Source organism: Microcebus murinus, chromosome X (genome assembly GCF_040939455.1).
Source record: "Microcebus murinus isolate Inina chromosome X, M.murinus_Inina_mat1.0, whole genome shotgun sequence".
NCBI lineage: Eukaryota > Metazoa > Chordata > Mammalia > Primates > Cheirogaleidae > Microcebus > Microcebus murinus.
This window is the reverse complement of record NC_134136.1, coordinates 85991633-86008764: the sequence shown is the minus strand read 5'-3', so window position 1 is coordinate 86008764 and position 17132 is coordinate 85991633. Positions and strand designations below refer to the sequence as shown.

Sequence of the window (17132 nt, the reverse complement as noted above, 5' to 3'; positions counted from 1 at the left end):
GCCGCCAGGACGATGGATTACAAATGCGAGGCTGACTCACTACCAGGGGCTTCTGTTGGACACTCCTTGCATTGAGTTCCGGGCTCCTGCCATCCTTAACCTGGCCACGCTCCTGCCGGATCCTGAGCCAGAAACACCTGAACATAGTTGCCTCGAGATCCTGGCCGAGACCTAGATGGCCAGGAAAGACCTAAAAGATCACCCTCTTCCAAACAGCGACCTGACCTGGTTCACCGATAGGAGCAGCTTTGTCCGGGACAGACACAGGTATGCGGGGGCGGTTATAGTGAATGAGCCAGGTAATCTTCTCTGGCATCACGCCTCCCACAGGGGACATCAGCCCAGAAGGCGGAACTGGTGGCATTGACAGAAGCCCTCCACGGGGCCCAAGGAAAGAGGCTGACGGTATACACCGACAGTCGCTATGCCTTTGGGACAGTACACTTGCATGGGGCTCTCTATAAAGAGAGAGGTTTCATCACGGTGGAGGGTAGAGAAATCAAATATAAGCCTGAAGTACTTCAGCTGCTAGAAGCCATTGTGCTTCCAAAAGCAGTGGCAGTAGTCCACATTCCGGGACACCAGAAAGGGGATTCTTTTGAAGTCCAGGGCAACCGGGCTGCAGACGCTGAGGCAAAAAGGGCTGCAGAGGAACCAGCACTAACAGATGTTCTATATTTGAGCTTGCCACCTCCTGGGATGGGAAAGATGCCCCCCCACCAACCGGATTATTCCAGCACGAATATAAACTGGGCCAAAGACAAACTGCAGGCAACACAGAGTAAGGATGGTTGGCTCCAAGATGGAGACCACTGCCTAGTAGTTCCTGAAACCTTGGGGAACCACCTACTGGGACACTTGCACCAGACGACGCATCTGGGATAAAGGAAGATGCAACAGTTGCTGGACACTGCACAAATCAGATTCAAGTCACAGGAAAGATCGCAGAAGACATTGTCCGGAACTGCCGTGTCTGTCAGGTCATGCAGCCGGGGAGGATCAGAGCGACCCATGCAAGTACCAGGGAGCAGGGAAGGCAACCAGAATTATTTTGGGAAATAGACTTTACAGAGGTAAGACCCGGAAAATATGGGTACAGGTATTTCTTGGTCATGGTAGACACTTTCTCAGAGTGGGTGGAAGCTTTTCCTACTAAAGGAGAGGCTGCCTTAATAGTAGCAAAGAAAATATTGGAAAAAATAATTCCCAGGTACGGGCTGCCGGAGAGCATAGGGTCTGACAATGGGCCAGCCTTCACAAGTCAGGTCAGTCAAGGGCTAGCCCGAGCACTGGGGGCGGATTGGAAGTTACATTGTGCATATAATCCCCAGAGCTCAGGCAGGTAGAAAGAATGAACAGAACCCTAAAGGAGACCTTAACTGAATTGGTCCTAGAGACTGGCGGGGACTGGGTGACCCTCATTCCCTTCACCCTGTTCCGAGCCCGGAACACCCCTTACCATTTGGGCCTAACCCCCTTTGAGATTCTGTATGGTACCCCTCCACCTGTAATCCCTAGGGTGACCCCCGAGGCTCTCCCGGAACACCCTAGAGAGGTGCTGCAGGCTGTGCAAGCTCTGCAATGTGTTCACAGCCAAGTGTGGCCAGCCCTCCAGGCGATCTACCAGACAACTGGGCCAGGGAGCGAGATATTAAACACTTGTATCACCATCATCAGCCAGGGGATTGGCTGTGGATAAAACGGCATAACAGTAAAACCCTAGAGCCTAAATGGAAAGGACCCTTTCAAATTATTCTTGTTATCCCCACTGCTCTTAAGGTTGACGGGGTAGCAACCTGGATCCACCACTCCCACGTGAGACCGGCTGGTGAGGATGAGCAGAAGCAATGGCAGGACGAGTGGAGGGGACAGCAGACCTCACAAATCCACTAAAGACCAGGCTGACCCGTGTGGCGTCTGCGGAGTAAATGAGACTATTGACTCAGATTCTGGCAGAACTGCTGATTGCCCTTCTAGGACTCAGACTGGGACTAGTTACCCCAAAGATTGGGACTAAGCTGCAAAGATGGGGTTTGGTATTGTTCCATGTTTCATATGCAAGTGCATTATGGATATCCTGCTCTTGGACCAAAGTTTTGCAGTTGTAATTAATAATGAGAACCCGCATCTGCCATATAAACTTACATGGGAAATACTGAACTTAGAAACCCATGAGGTATACAATAGCACCTCAAGGGCAGAGCCACTAAATACTTGGTGGCCAGATTTATATTTCAACGTAGAAAACGTCAGTCCCCTAGAAAAGCCAGCACAGACAGTAGCGATATCCTCTGGAGGCCCCGCTGCTGCCCCAATCCCCAATTCTTGGGTAACTGGACCATGGAGGGAAGGCGTGGAACGGACCTCTCTTAGCCGGGATGGGTTTTACGCCTGTCCGGGATTCCGGCCCCCTCAGGATAACCGTCAGTGTGGGGGTACTGGAGGTTATTATTGTGCCAAATGGTGGTGTGTGACCACAAATGACGGGGAGTGCAAATGTCAGGTACAACCTCTTTTCATTAAAATGTCCTATGTCCAACCTTATACTAGAGACAGGTATGCCAGAGACTATAACCTGATACAGGTAAAATTTACAGAAGAGGGAAAGAAAGATAAAAAATGGATGGCAGGGTTGTCCTGGGGAATATGCCTCTATCAAAGGCCATATCTCTGCTCCATAATACAAATCAAACTCAAAGTGGCTCCCCTCACAGGTGCTGTAGGGCCTAACCCAGAGGTTCAGGTAAAAAGGAAAAAGCAGAACAGACCAACCCCACAACCAACTGTCTCATCTCCACAACTCGGCGGGGCAGAAACTGTAAGGCAGGCCATCCCTAGAGGTCAGAACACCCCTGAAGCAGAAGGAACAGAGGACTCCCTATGGAACATGCTGACAGCGGCACATGAGACTTTAAACCATACTGAACCAGCCCTCACCGAGGCGTGCTGGTTATGTTATGACATCAGACCTCCTTTCTGTGAAGCAGTGGGAGTAGCTACTCCTTTTAGCCAGTCAGGAGAAGAAATTCCCAAGTCTTGCAAATGGGACCACAAAAGACTGAGACTCACTCTTCCGACAGTCACCGGAAATGGAACCTGCATAGGAAAGGTGTCCGCTAGCCACACGCAGTTTGTGCCTAGCTTCACCCTACCATAGACCGGACCAGTGGAACAAAATGGCTGGTCCCCGCACTCAACGGGTGGTGGATCTGTTCAAAGACAGGCCTAACCCCCTGCCTAAGCCTATCAGTCTTCAATGAGTCTGAAGAATACTGCATTATGGGACTAGTGTTCCCTAAGGTCATCTATCATCAAGAAGACACCATCTATGCTGCTTGGACCAGAGGAGGAAAGGACTCCAACTTAATTGTAAAAAAAAAAAGGGGAGCCTTCCACAGCAATAACCTTAGCTACTCTTTTTGGCCTGGGGGCAATAGGAGCAGGGACAGGTATCTCATCCTTGGCAGTGCAGCATAGGGGGTTCAATAGCTTAGGGGCCACCGTAGACGAAGACATAGCCAGAATTGAGGAGTCCATCTACCATTTAGAAAAATCCCTAACTTCACTGTCTGAAGTAGTGCTGCAAAACCGGAGAGGGCTGGACTTAGTATTCCTCCACCGGGGGGTGTGGGGGGGCTATGTGTGGCCCTAGGAGAAGAATGCTGCTACTATGCAGACCATACTGGGGTAGTTAGAGAGTTCATAGCAAAGGTCAGGGAGGGACTTGCCCGATGAAAACGAAAGCACGAGCAACAATAAGGATGGTTTGAGTCATGCTTCAACAGTTCCCCATGGTTAACTACCCTGCTATCTACCTTGTCGGGACCAATAATAGTGCTCATGCTCATCCTCACCTTTGGGCCATGTATTCTGAACAGGTTAGTCACTTTCATAAAGAAACGAATAAATACTGTGCAGTTAATGGTATTGCAGCAGCAATACCAAAGGGTGAGTGTCAAAGAAAACAGCTTAGGAATAGAAGAGATACAAGACCCTGGATACGAGCAAGAATGCTCGTAAGAACCAGAGAAAGGGGGGAATGTAAGATACTGGGCTATAAGGACAATGGACACCTTCCAGCTTCTGTTTGCTGCTTGTTTGCTAACCGCAAGGCATTATGAGTACATCATGGGATGTAGAGGAAAAAGACAAAGAACGCAGAAACCAGAGTCCCTCATCTAGGACCTGGAACAGGTTAGTGCCAATCAGGGGCAGGATGAAGTAAGAATCACTGTGGGGGTGGATGCATGATCAGTGTATAAACAATTTACCTATAAAAGGGTCACTAGCATACAAAGGGAGGTCCCTGCCCGAAGAAGAGGCCACTGTGCTGGCACTCTGGGGGCTCGGACCCTAGCTCGAGCTAGACAACAAAACTCCTTTTGATAATTACAGCCTCAGTGACTCTGTCTCTCTGTCCTGCGGCCCTGCGAATCTCGAATATAACATGTTCATTAGCCATATCCTTCCCAAACACTTCGTTGACATTTTGAGCTGTCTGTGCTACATTGGTTCCCCAACAGAACTCAGTTACAGAACTGTTAGCCTTTATGTTGTGACAGCAAAGAAAGGCAAGCTTCAGGACAATTTCTCTTGATGCGTGTTTAACTCATAGGGTACCCAGCTATCCAGCTTCTTTCCCTGGCCGATTTGTTTCACTTGGTCCAATATTGCTGGCATAGTAACATCACACCTTGCTGCTCATTCACGTGTAGCTTGAGATGGATTTGCTTCCACCGCAGCCCTCAGCTCATCATTATCCACCTTGGTCTCAGGTCACCCTCGTGGCGCAATTTTAAGATTAAAATCACCAGAATGGAAGTTCTGAAACTATCCATGTACTGTGTGTTCATTAGCCACGTCCTTCCCTAACACTTCGTTGATATTTTGAGCTGTCTGCGCTGCATTGGTTCCCCGCCAGAACTCATATTCGAAACTAACACGAATTTTTCATTTATCCATGGTTTCACAAACATTGCTCTAAAAATATCATTTGAAAGATAATCACAAGCCAGACCATGCGTTTGAAAGACCGAGGATGTACCTGCACAATAAAAATAAACCACGAAGTGTCAAAGTGAAAGGTCAGAAATAGCCATCAGAGTTAGTACTCAAGGAAATCGGACATTTCACACTTACTAACCTAACACATCTGTGCTCATTCACACTCTTCGCAGGTTTTTAACTATAAAGTTAATTTGTTTAAAGAAGAAGTTGAAGGCAACACAGTGCGGCATCCGGGCTTTGGAACTTTCCCTTTTCCCTTGGCGGGGCGTCCTTGGCTTAGGGAACCAAAGACCAGGAGGGGGGACCCCGGGCTGGGCCGCCACCTCTTAGCCCTCACAGGCAGCACCAGGCTCCATGGGCTTCCCCGGCTACCACCGAGATGCCGAGCCTCCTGCCGTCCTAGAGAGGACGCGGAGGGAGGGCCAGGGCCTCTCTGGGTCCGCGCGGCCACATCCGGTCCTGACTATGGCCAGACTGTGTGTCCTGCAGGGGGCGTCCTGGCCTGCCCTAGACCAGGGCGGGACCCGGCACCTCCCGCCCTTGTGGTAGCGCTTTCCCGGTTCCGAAGTAGTGGCTGACGGTGCTGCCAGGGGAGAGCCAGGCGTGGAACGGCCACAGCTGTCGGAGAGCCGCCAGGAAGGAATCCGAGGTCCTGTTTACCGGGAGCAGGGGGAAACTGAGGCGGGCTGTGTGAGGAGGGGCGGGGCTCTGGGTATGACGTGAGGGGCCAGAGCTCTGGGAATTAGTAATAGTAGGGGCTTTGCTGTGTTCACTCGTTCATTTTTCAAAAGAGAAACGAATGCCTGTGTTCCAGGTCCTTTGCGAAATGTTGAGGAATAAGCGACGAAAATGCCAGACAAGATCCTTGTCCTCACGGAGTTCCAGGAGGGAGACTAAGAAACAGATAAAGGACACGTGCGTTAATGTCAAGTAGTGACAAATGCCAGAAAGAAAGGAACTAGCTGAAGCCATAGAGCATGGTAGGAACTTCACTGTAAGGGAAGGCCCCTTGGAGGAGGGGTTATTTAAGCTGAGAGTTGAAGGCTGGGAAGAAACCTCTACAGGGCTTGACAGGGAGAACCTTTGAAGCAAAGGGACCAGGAGAATAAAGGCCTTGCCATGGGGAGGAGATGGACGTTCCAAGAGCTGACATGACATGCCTGTGCGTGGCAGGGAGATGAGGCTAAAGACGTGGGACTATGGGGGCAGGAGTAAGCAGGACAGGTGTCGGGCACAGTGGCCTGAGGCTTCTCCTTGGTGCCCTGTGAAGGGTGGAGAATGGGGAGGTCGTGGTGATAGTCCAACCTTCCTCACACTCCTGCTCCTCTGTCAGCTTGTGACCTGTGGTGGGTCAGGCAGGCTTTCTGGCAGCACTCAAAGGCCCGCACCTGGGAAGATACAAAACAAGATACATCTGAATACTGGGATTACTAATGATTTTTCTTTTTCTGTTTTCAGGTTAAAGACTATTACTTTTTTACTTGGCAAAACAGGGTGGCACATACAGAGATACAAACAGAGAAATGTACTTGTTAGTGACTATCAAGAGCAATGAATACATAGTAGTCTTCCAACCCAATCTCCCACCTTTTGGAATCAATTCTAGGGGACAAATCAGACAGTGTGATCCAAGCGCCTGGGCAGTGATGATCACAAGCAGTGTGATTGATACTAGGGGTAAGAGAAATCGGAGACCAGTAATATGTGGATCAATATGGATGCTTAAGTAAATTTCCTAATTCCACATGACAGAACATATTTTCAACTGTTTACAATGAATTCTTTGAAAACATTCTAATGACAGGAAATCCTCACTGTATGTTCAGAGGGGAAATGGGTGCAAAAGAATGTATAATATGTATGCCATTATGTTCTGAAGTGTGTGTGTGTGTCTGTAAGTATCTGACCCATTTTCTTTTCAAAAGACACCTACGTACATATGCATAAATGTTTGGAAAGCAGTACTTTGGAATGTCATTTCTGGGTGGGAAAATACTCATTTTCCGCTAGGTATGGTGGCATGCCCAGAGAGAGCCCTGGCCCCAGTTCTGGCTTTCCTGAATGCCGTGTACTTTCTCATCTCTGCCTCTTCCCCTCCTCAAGTGAAAGCTTCCTTCTGGTCTCTGTCATCATTGTTAATACCTCTGCAGCTTGCCTTTGAGCTAATCTCCACTCCTAATCACTGTCACCCCAATCAGATGAAGAACCCACCAGGTGAGAAACCCAGGGCAGTATGGACGTTTGTGGATTGACTGACCCAGGTGAGGAGTCCTCATAGTCCAAAGCCTTATATTCCCGGGTGCCGGTTCCAACCTCCCGGGTGGAAGGTTCTATTTCCAGCTACATCCTATCTGCCCTCATGCCATTGAGGTTGACTTTGGTAGGCCAGCCAATTGCAAGGTTTTAACAACTCAACCTAGAATTTTCACTTGAGAGTCGAGGCTGATCTTGATTTTTACCTTTAAAAAAAAAAATGAGTAATTTTGGACTTACAAAAATTGCAAAATAATACTGAGAATTCTTCTATACCCTAATCCAGCTACTCCTCATGTTATGGTCTTACATAACCATGGTACTATTCACAAAACCTGGAAGTTAACATTGATACAATACAATTGCAGCTCTTATTTGAATTTCATGATTTTCCCTATTAATACCCTTCCTTTTTCTAGTCAAGAAACCAATCCATGATCTCACCTTTTTTTTCTGCTCCATCGCCCAGGGACAATGGTGTGATCATACCTCACTGCAACCTCAATTCCTGGGCTCGAGCCATCTGCCTGCCTCAGCCTCCTGAGTAGCTGGGACTACACGTGTGTGCCATCACCCTTGGCCAATTTTTGTATTTCTTTGAAGGATGGGGTCTCACCCTTGCTCAGCCTGGTCTTCAACTCCTGGCCTCAAGCAGTCAATCCTCTCACCTTGGCCTCACGAACTGAGCCACCACCCCCAGCCTGGCTCTGCTATTCTTTCAACATGGCTACATTCCTTTCTGAGCACTCCTTACCTTGTGCTACCACAAGACCCATTCTTCTATTTTCTCTGCCCTAGACCTGGAATCAACCATTTCTTCAGAGTGTCCCAGTCCCTTTTATTGAGAACAGTAGGACTAAACTGAATTTTATCACCACACTGAGAATCAAACTGTTACAAGGGTTGACTCTTGTTAGATTTTTGGGATTCCAGTTGGCACATTAACCGAATGCCTTAGTTCAACTAATGCACATGGAATAAAATTAATTGCCAGGCAGACTGGCAGTTGAGTGAGGCGTGGTTTTCTCCCTTTCTGTAAGCTTCTTGAGATTCTGGCCTCTACCCCAGAGTTGTACACCCAACTGCCCACCTGATGGCTCCACATGGCAGACACATCCAGAGTGCAGAGAGCCTCTTGCCATCACTTTCCTCTCCTTCCTGTCTACATATCTCATGAGACCTTATTTGGAAATTGGGTCTGTAAAGACGTAATCAACTTAAAAAGAGGTCATTAAGGTGGGCTCTGATGCCAGGCGACTTGTGTCCTTATAGGAAGAGGAGAAGAGCTGTACAGAGGAAAGACATTTTTGGAGCATCTACTATGTGCGAAACACTCCCCTGGGTCCGGGCAGGGCACAGCGGAGAAGCTCCCATGCTTCTCCTCAAGGAAGACCCACTGTGGAAGGGGAGACAGATTTTTAAGTGACAAATGAAGACTGGAGAAACAAGCATGTGAGTCAGGTACAAACACATGCTACAGGAGAGCAGAAGATGGGGAGATGAAGCCACATATGGAAAGGAGAAGTTCTTTGAGGGCAGATTGTCCTAACTAAACCTAAAGGAGGAGTCCAAGTGTTAGAAATGGGACGGTGGCACCTGTAGTCGCAGCTACTCAGGAGGCTGAGGCAGGAGGATCGCTTGAGCCCAAGAGCTCAAGTTCAGCCTGTGCAGCAAAAACAAGGAAGGGAGGAAGGAAGGTAAATTTCTTCAAAAGAGAAATGGGAGCAGGGAAGGCCACTGTCAGGTGCGTGCATTGAATTGAATGCCAAGGTCACATTCCATATCCAGGCCGATATCAGAAATCCTATTCTAATGGCCAGAACATTCCTAGCACATGCCAAATTTATAGCATTTTTTTTTTTTTTTTGGCCAGATAACCCTCAGAATTTTTTTTTTTTTAATTTCGGCATATTATGGGGGTACAAATTGTAAGGTTTCAATAAACGCCCTTTCCCCCCCTCCTCCCACAAGTCTGAGTTTCCAGCATGACCATCCCCCAGATGGTGCACATCTCACTCATTATGTATGTATACACCAAACCCCCTCCCCCCTCCCCCCTGCCCAATACCCTATTACTGTAGTACCTATGTGTCCACTTAGGTGCTGCTCAGTTAATACCACTTTGCTGGTGAATATATGTGGTGCTTGTTTTTCCATTTTTGGGATACTTCACTTAGTAGTATGGGTTCCAGCTCTAACCAGGAAAATATAAGATGTGCTATATCACCGTTGTTTCTTAGAGCTGAATAGTACTCCATGGTATACATATACCACATTTTATTAATCGATTCTTGGATTGATGGGCACTTGGGCTGTTTCCACAGCCTTGCAATAATGAATTGTGCTGCTATAAACATTCGAGTGCAGGTGTCTTTTTTGTAGAGTGTCCTTGGATCTTTTGGGTAGATTCCCAGCAATGGGATTGCTGGATCAAATGGTAGATCCACTTGTATCGCTTTAAGGTATCTCCATATTGCTTTCCACAGTGGTTGAACTAGTTTGCAGTCCCACTAGCAGTGTAGGAGTGTTCTTCTCTCTCCACATCCACGCCAGCATTTGTTGTTTGGAGACTTTTTTTTTTTTTTTTTATTGAGACAGAGTCTGGCTTTGTTGCCCAGGCTAGAGTGAGTGCCATGGCGTCAGCCTATCTCACAGCAACCTCAAACTCCTGGGCTCAAGCAATCCTAGTGCCTCAGCCTCCCGAGAAGCTGGGACTACAGGCATGCACCACCATGCCCGCCTAATTTTTTCTATATATATATTAGTTGGCCAATTAATTTGTTTCTATTTTTATAGTAGAGACAGGGTCTCGCTCTTGCTCAGGGTGGTTTCGAACTACTGACCTTGAGCAATCCGCCCGCCTCGGCCTCCCAGAGTGCTAGGATTACAGGCGTAAGCCACCGCGCCCGGCCCGTTTGGAGACTTTTTGATAAAGGCCATTCTCACTGGAGTTAAGTGATATCTCATTGTGGTTTTGTTTTGCATTTCCCTGATGATTAGAGATGTTGAGCATTTTTTCATATGTTTGTTGGCCATTCTTCTGTCTTCTTTAGAAAAGTTTCTGTTCAAGTTCTTTGCCCAATTTTTAATAGGGTTATTTGATTTTTTTCTTGCTGATTTTCATGAGTTCTAAGTATATTCTAGTTATCAGCCCCTTAGCAGATGCGTAGGATGCAAAAATTTTCTCCCATTCTGTAGGTCATCTATTTACTTTCATGACTGTTTCTTTGGCTATGCAGAAGCTTTTAAATTTGATCAGGTCCCATTTATTTATTTTTGTGGCTGCTGTGATTGCCTTTGGGGACTTCTTCATAAACTCTTTGCCTAGGCCGATGTCTAGGAGAGTGTTTCCAACAATTTCCTCTAGAATTCTAATAGTTTCATACCTTAGGTTTAAGTCTGTTATCCAGCGTGAGTTGATTTTTGTAAGAGGTGAAAGGTGTGGGTCCTGCTTTAGCCTTCTACAGGTGGCTATCCAGTTTTCCCAGCACCATTTATTGAAAAGGGATTCTTTTCCCCAGTGTATGTTTTTGTCTGCTTTGTCAAAGATTAGATGACTATATGAGGATGGTTTTATATCAGGATTCTCAGATCTATTCCACTGATCAATATTCCTATTTTTGTCCCAATACCAGATTGATTTAATTACTACAGCTTTGTAGTATAGTTTGATATCTGGCATATTAATACCTCCCATTTTGTTTTTGTTGCCTAGAATTGCTTTTGATATTCGGGGCCTTCTTTGCTTCCATATGAAGTGTAAAATTATTTTTTCTATATCTGTGATGAATGTTGATGGGATTTTAATAGGTATTGCATTGACTCTGTAGATCAGTTTGGGTAGTATAGACATTTTGATGATATTGAGTCTGCCGATCCACGAGCATGGTATGGATTTCCATCTGTTTACATCCTCTGCTATTTCCTTCCTCAGTGTTTCATACTTCTCCCTGTAGAGGTCTTTTACGTCCTTGGTTAAGTAAATTCCTAGGTACTTTAATTTCTTTGTTGCTATTGTGAAGGGAATTGAGTTTTTGATTTGGTTCTCAATTAGATTGTTGTTGGCGTATACGAATGCCTCTGATTTCTGTGTATTGATTTTGTATCCTGAGACTTTACTAAATTCATTGATCAGTTCCAGGAGTTTCTTGGTTGAATCTTTGGGGTTTTCTAGATATAATATCATATCATCAGCAAACAGTGAAAGTTTGATCTCTTCTGCCCCTATTTGGATACTTTTGATTCCATTTTCCTGTCTGATTGCTGTAGCCAAGACTTCCAGCACTATGTTGAACAGAAGTGGAGATAGTAGGCAGCCTGGGCTGGTTCCAGTTCTAAGTGGGAATGATTTCAATTTTTCCCCATTCAGTATGATGTTGGCTATGGGTCTGTCATATATGGCTTGTATCATTTTTAGGTATGTCCCTTCTATGCCTATTTTCTTAAGTGTTCGTATCATGAAAGGGTGTTGAATTTTGTCAAAAGCTTTTTCTGCATCTATTGAAAGAATCATGTGGTCTTTGTTTTTGCTTCTGTTTATGTGGTGAATTGCATTTATAGATTTACATATGTTGAATCATTCCTGCATCCCTGGGATGAAGCCCACTTGGTCGTGATGGATTATTTTTTTGATAAGCGTCTGGATTCGGTTAGCTAAGATTTTGTTGAAAATTTTTGCATCTATATTCATTAGGGATATTGGTCTGTAGTTTTCTTTTTTTGTTGCATCCTTTCCTGGTTTTGGTATCAGAGTAATATTAGCTTCCTAAAAGGTGTCGGGGAGGTTTCCGTTCTTCTCAATGTTGTGGAATAGTTTCTGCAAGATAGGTACTAGTTCTTCTTTGTAAGTGTGGTAACATTCGGGTGTGAAATCATCTGGCCCGAGACTTTTCATTTTAGGGAGATTTTTAATTGCTGTTTCTATTTCAGCTCTTGAGATTTGTCTGTTCAGGAAATCTGTTTCTTCCTGGTTGAGCCTAGGGAGGCTGTGTGTTTGTAGAAATTTGTCCATTTCCTCCACATTTTCCAGTTTGTGTGCATAAAGATTTTTGTGGTATTCATAAATTATATCTTGTATCCCTTTGGTATCAGTTGTGATATCTCCTTTTTTGTTTCTGATGGAGCTTATTAGAGATTTCTCTTTTCTGCTTTTTGTTAGCTTAGCCAATGGCGTGTCAATTTTATTTTTTCAAAGAACCAACTTTTTGTTTTGTTAATCTCCTGAATAGCTTCCCTGTTTTCAATTTCATTTAGTTCTGATTTGATCTTGTTGATTTCACTTCTTCTGCCAGGTTTGGGGTTGCTCTGTTCTTCTTTTTCCAGCTCTTTGAGTCATTTCGTTAGATTGTCTATTTGTGATCTTTTTGACTTTTGGTTATAGGCATTTATGGAGATAAACTTTCCTCTCAGAACTGCTTAAGCTGTGTCCCAGAGGATTTGATAACTTGTCTCTCCATTGTTATTTTGTTCATAGAATTTTTTTATTTCCATCCAGATTTCTTCATTTATGAAATAATCATTTAGTAGTAGGTTGTTTAATTTCCACGTTTTTGTGTAGAAATGTGAGTTTCTGTTAGCGTTGATATCTACTTTTATTCCCCTGTAATCTGAGAAGATATATGGTATGATTTCTATTTTTTTAAATTTCTTGAGGTTTACTTTGTGTCCTAGGATATGGTCAATCTTAGAGAATGTCCCGTTAGCTGATGAGAAGAACGTATAATCAGTGGATTTGGGGTAGAATGTCCTGTAAATGGCAGTCAGACCCAATTGTTCTAGAGTTTGGTTTAAGTCCATTATTTCTTTATTAATTTTCTGTTTGGAGGATCTGTCTTGTGCCATCACTGGGGTGTTGAAATCTCTGGTGATTATGGAGTTGCTATTAATCCATTTGCTTAGCTCCAGTAAGGTTTGCTTTATGAATCTGGGTGCACCTAAGTTGGGTGCATATATATTTAAAATTATTATCTCTTCTTGTTGAACTGTGCCCTTCACCATTATGTAATGACACTCTTTGTCTTTCACTACGTTTGTTGGTTTAAAAACTAAATCGTCTGAAATTAGACCTGTCACACCAGCCTTCTTTTGGCTTCCACTTGCTTGGAATACAGATCTCCACCCTTTTACTTTTAGTCTATATGCATCCTTGCAGGTTAGATGTGTTTCCTGAAGACAGCATATACTTGGCCTATATTTTCTTATCCATTCAGCCAGCTTATGTCTCTTGAGTGGAGAGTTTAAGCCATTCACATTTATTGAAAGAACTGATAGGTAAGGTAGATTATTGTTCATTCTGTTGGGTTGGATGTTGTTGCTATGATTTCTCTCTTGAGCCATTGTATTATCTGGCCTTTAATCTTTGGGTTTTGGTTGTTTTTATATTCGTGAGTTTTTCTTATGGTGTTCCGTGGGTAACACTGTTTTTAGTACTTCTTGAAGGGCTGTTCTTGACTCGGTGAACTCTCTGAGACTTTGCTTGTCTGAGAATGTCTTTATTTCTCCTTCATATATGAAGCTTAGTTTTTCATGGAATAAGATTCTAGGCTGGGCATTGATTTGTTTCAGAAGAATGAAAATGGGGCCCCAGTCTCTCCTTGCTTGTAAAGTCTCATTAGAGAAGTCTGGTGTTATTCAAATTGGCTTTCCCTTGTATGTTACTTGCTTCTTTCATCTTAGAGCTCTTAGAAGGGCCTCTTTAGTTGATATTTTGGTCAGTCTGATGACTGCACATCGTGACGTTTTCCTGTTTGCATTGAATCTCCCAGGGGTCCTCTGAGCTTCTTGAACTTGTATATCAAGATTTTGAGCAAGGCCTAGGAAATTTTCCTCTACTATATCTTCAAATAGCTTGTCCAACCATTGAGTGTTGTCTTCTTGCCCTTCTGATAACCCTATGACCCTCACATTAGGTTTCTTCACATAATCCCACATCTCTTGTAGGCATTGCTCTTTTCTCTTGTTTCTCTGCTCTATCTCTGTGATTGATTTATTTAATTGGAGGGTGTTATCTTCAATCTCTGAGATTCTTTCTTCTTTTTGATCTACCCTGTTCTTGAGACTTTCCACTGTATTTTGTAGTTCCCTGAATTGATTCTTCATTTCCAGGAGTTTGGTTAAACTTTTCTTCATAGTGTCTATTTCTTTAGTGAACTTTTGTTCTAGGTCCTGGAGGCTTTTTGTGGTTTCTTTGTGTTGGTTATTGAGTTGTTCTTACAGATCGGTGAGTGGTCTTATGATCCACATATGAAATTCCTCTTCTGTCATTTTGGTTGCATGATTTTGGTTGGTGTCTGTTTCTAAGGGGCTGGTGCTCCTCTTTGGGGGTGTGTTTTCCGTTTGGTTCTTCATATTTCCTGAGTTCTTTTGCTGATTTCTTCCCATGTTGATCAGTTGTTTTTTCTTTCCTTTAGGTTTTTGTTTGGGTATTCACATACTTTGCTTAGTTTCTGAGCCGGTAGGTGGTGTCTGTGGGTGAGATTCGACCACTCCCTGTATAATGAGTCAGTAGGTGCCATGAAAAAGCTGTGCAGGATGTCCTCCCTGTCAGTAGATGGTGATTGCTTGGAGGAACAGGCTACGCTGTTGTTTTTGTGTCCTGTTATCAGCTCTTGTTCTTGTAGAGAGGCACTCTAGTGCCTCAGGTGGTTGGTGGGGCCCTGGGATTTCCAGGTGTGTCCTTTTCTCCCCCTCAGTGAGGGCTGGTCTAGGAAAGAGTCTGGGTGGAGCTGGGTTGGGTAAGCCTGCCCTCAGGCACCACCAATGCTGTTAGCATGGGTCAAAGTTCTGTTCTCTGCTTCCAGGAAAAGCTGTCAGGAAGGGGCTGGAATGGCCCCTCTCAATCAGAAAACCTGTGTGTGGGGGTGGGGCTGTCTGAGACCCGCAGTCAGGAGCGGGCCTTGCTTCTTTCCACCCTCCCCAACTCCGCAGCTACTCCTGGGTCTCTGCCAGCAGGCCAGACCCCATGCCACCAGACCTCCCCTGATTGTGATGCCATTGGGGAGGTTCCCTGGGCAGGAAAGCCACCTGGGCTGGGCTCATGGCCTCCCTTTGGGATGAGGGTTGCCCTCTAGGATGCTGATCTGCCCCTGACGGCACACACACCTCAGTAGGCTGTTCACGTATACCCCTTCTGTGCCCCGGGCAATGCGAGACCTGGGTCCACGAGATCTAGTCTGCAGGTCTGACCTCTGGGCCCCAGAGCTCAAACTATATCCCCACCAGGGAGAGGAGTGCCAGCTCCAATTCACCCATGGGGAAACCAAGCTGAGTCTATGTCTCTCAGCCTCAGAGTCTGCCCCGTTCTCCTAGGATCACCGTTCCAGCACAACCTCGGAGGGCTGGCAGGTAGGGAGCTCATAGTCTGAGTTCCCCTTAGACAGCTGTAGGGCCCCAAAAGGGAAGGTCCCATTCCCTGGAGGTGCCTCCAGCTGGTGGCTATATTGTCTCTCTGGGTAGCTGCGGGTAGGGTCGGCGGAGGGGAGAATGAGGCAATATGGCGCCTGCCGCCCGGCTTGGGTCTATGCACACAGAGGTGCCCCGAAGGATTTGGGAGCCTGGTGCCTCATCTGCTACAGGCTTAGCGCTCGCTGGCGGTGGCCGTCTCTGGGCTGGTGTCAGCAGGGCTCTCCACCCACTGGGGAGCCCACCGGCAGTCCCAGATGCAGGGGAGAGGAAAGGTGACCGATCTACCTACCCTTCCCGCTGGTCTCCGGGATGCTCCGGCGGTCTCAGCTTCCAGTTCTTCTCCGCAACCTCCTCCCGTGGAGTCTCCCGTGATCTAAGGTACCCCTCCTTGCGACCCTCGTCTGCTGTATGCTCATCTTCTTGCTTCTTTCTCCTAATTTCTGCTAGAATCTGTCTTTTCTGCAGAGACACTCTCTCTGGCGGTGTTTCTCGTCCGCCATCTTGATTCCCTCCCTAAGCAAATTGTTTTGAAGGGCGAGTTTAGCTGGCACCCGGGCAGGAACCTGAGAGTGGGGCGAGTGAGTGTCATGGAAGGTATGCGGTTTGGGGGGATAATTTTGGGAACACAGGCCCAAGGTTGGCCACTGGAGCATGCAAGGTCACAGGACTCCCTGAATAAGAGGGAAATTGAAGCCTGTGTTACAGATGGCAGGCCACCTTGGCTGGCACCGAAGTGGACTATGGCTCCTTCTACAGGCCAGGGACGTCGGGCCACTGAGCCCACCAGTCCTTGATAGGGTGCATTCTGGAGAATAACTTTGTGAAGGAAATGGACATTCATTAATGAGTTGAAGTCGTGGCTCCCTCTGGAGTCCCAGGGATGGGAACACTGACTCTGTCTCTCAGGGTAAGAGATGCAGAGGTGCCAGCAAAGCCACAGCAGGGAAGTCGCCTTGTCCTGAACCAGAATCAGCACATTCTGCAAAAGAGCACTGCATGCCAGCCCCAGGCCTCTTGTGGGAAATCCCAACAGAATAAGAACTTCCGGGACAATTGAACTCAGTAAGGTGGGAGGAGTAGGGAGGGAGTTAACGCAGTTTGAAAGGGTGAACAGTTGTCATGACTGCCCAGGAGGTGGGACCAGAAGGAGCAGGAAGACCAGGCTGTTGAGAAAGGGTGCTATAAACGACGGGGCCACAGATGTTAACAGTGTTTGTTTGGATGACTGTATTTCAAAGTAACTGTAATCCTGGGCATTCTGTTTTTTGCATTTGAAAATGTCTTTTCTGGAAAGGTGTGTGTAGGCTTCACTAGATGTTAAAGAGATCTGTGCACAAATGAGATTACCAAGCTCTGCTTTCCAAGGTCCCTGCCCATAGGGGGGCAGTGAAACAGGACAGCCACAGTGAGGCTGCTGTAGCGCTCCAGATCTGAGACGAGGCCACACACACACACACACACCCATATAC

At 46.2% G+C, this 17132-nt stretch overlaps 1 long non-coding RNA gene across 1 annotated transcript; it reads left to right on the top strand.

Annotated features, from left to right (window-relative positions):
* Positions 1-5498: 5498 nt before the first annotated feature.
* On the top strand, positions 5499-6971 carry LOC105886008 (uncharacterized). The gene is made up of 3 exons (XR_012915910.1): positions 5499-5656; positions 5822-5987; positions 6466-6971. It is a non-coding gene; the product is annotated as an uncharacterized LOC105886008 (long non-coding RNA).
* The last annotated feature ends 10161 nt before the right edge of the window (positions 6972-17132 follow it).